Source organism: Saccostrea echinata, unplaced genomic scaffold, assembly GCF_033153115.1.
Source record: "Saccostrea echinata isolate AGI-Se365-2 ecotype Australia unplaced genomic scaffold, CSIRO_AGI_Sech_v1 ptg000054l, whole genome shotgun sequence".
In the NCBI taxonomy this organism is placed as follows: domain Eukaryota; kingdom Metazoa; phylum Mollusca; class Bivalvia; order Ostreida; family Ostreidae; genus Saccostrea; species Saccostrea echinata.
This window is the reverse complement of record NW_026889803.1, coordinates 4,173,323-4,174,857: the sequence shown is the minus strand read 5'-3', so window position 1 is coordinate 4,174,857 and position 1,535 is coordinate 4,173,323. Positions and strand designations below refer to the sequence as shown.

At 36.9% G+C, this 1,535-nt stretch overlaps 1 non-coding gene across 1 annotated transcript; it reads left to right on the top strand.

Moving 5' to 3' along the window:
- Trnas-gga (transfer RNA serine (anticodon GGA)) lies at positions 1 to 73 on the top strand. Its single transcript has one exon. It is a non-coding gene; the product is annotated as a tRNA-Ser (tRNA).
- The last annotated feature ends 1,462 nt before the right edge of the window (positions 74 to 1,535 follow it).

Genomic DNA, 1,535 nt, shown 5'->3' with positions numbered 1-1,535 from the left:
GGCCAGATAGCTCAGTTGGTAGAGCACCTGACTGGAGATTCAGGGGGCCCGGGTTCGAATCCCGGTCTGGTCCGCTGCATTTTTCTCCTCTCCCGTTACACTAGTAAGAGCATTATACAAGAATTTTTAGCCCACCTGAGCTGAAGGCTCAAGTAAGCTTTTCTGATCAAAATTTGTCTGTCTTCATTGTCGTCATAAATTTTTTACAATTTCATCTTCTTCGATCCAGAACCACTTGGCCAATTTCAACCAAACTTGGCACAAAGTATCCCTGGGTAAAGGGGATTCAAATTTGTTCAAATGAAGGACCACACCCTCTTCCAATGGGAGATAATTTAGAAAAAGTAAGAATTGGGTGGGGTTATTTAAAAATCTTCTTCTCAAGAACCACTGGGTCAGAAAAGATGAAACTTATGTGAAAGCTTCCTGACATAGTGTAGATTCAAGTTTTTTCAAATCATGACCCCCAGGGCTTGGGTGGGGTGGTAGTGGGCAATCAAAGTTTAACATAGGAAAACATAGGAAATTTATTTTTAAAAATTCTTCTCAAGAATGGTAAAGCCATGACTGGTGATCGACATTTATATGGAAGCATCCTTAGGTAGTGTAGATTCAAGTTTGTTCAAATGATCCCGAGGGCTTGGGTGGGGACACAATGGGCAATGAAAGTTTTACATAGGAAAACATAAGAAAAATCTTTAAAAATCTTCTCAATAACAGAAGTCATGATTGGTCATATTTATATGGAAGCATCCTCAGGTAGTGTAAATTCAATTTTTAGCTCTACTGGTCAGAGACCAGAAGAGCTTATGCGATAGTAAGGTGTCCGTCGTCCGTCCGTCTGTCTGTCTGTCTGTCCGTCTGTAAACAATTTTTCAAAATGCTACTCCTCCTACAGTTTTGGTCTGATTTCAATATTACTTGGCACACAAGTAGACTACACTAAGATACATAATTCTGTATATCAGTTTTTGATTTCAATGAACGGTGTTGCCATGGTTACTTAAAATAGAAATTTCTGTGAAAAACATTCAAAATGCTACTCCTCCTACAGTTTTGATCTGATTTCAATATAACTTGGCACACAAGTAGACTATACTAAGATGCATAATTCTGTATATCGGTTTTTGATTTCAATGAACGGTGTTGCCATGGTTACTAAAAATAGAAATTTCTGTGAAAAACATTCAAAATGCTACTCCTCCTACAGTTTTGGTCTGATTTCAATATTACTTGGCACACAAGTAGACTACACTAAGATACATAATTCTGTGTATCGGTTTTTGATTTCGAAGAACGATGTTGCCACGGTTACTAAAAATAGAAATTTCTGTGAAAAACATTCAAAATGCTACTCCTCCTACAGTTTTGATCTGATTTCAATATAACTTGGCACACAAGTAGACTATACTAAGATACATAATTCTATTTATCGGTTTTAGATTTCAATGAACGGTGTTGCCATGGTTACTAAAAATAGAAATTTCTGTGAAATACTTTCAAAATGCTACTTCTCCTACAGTTTTGATCTGATT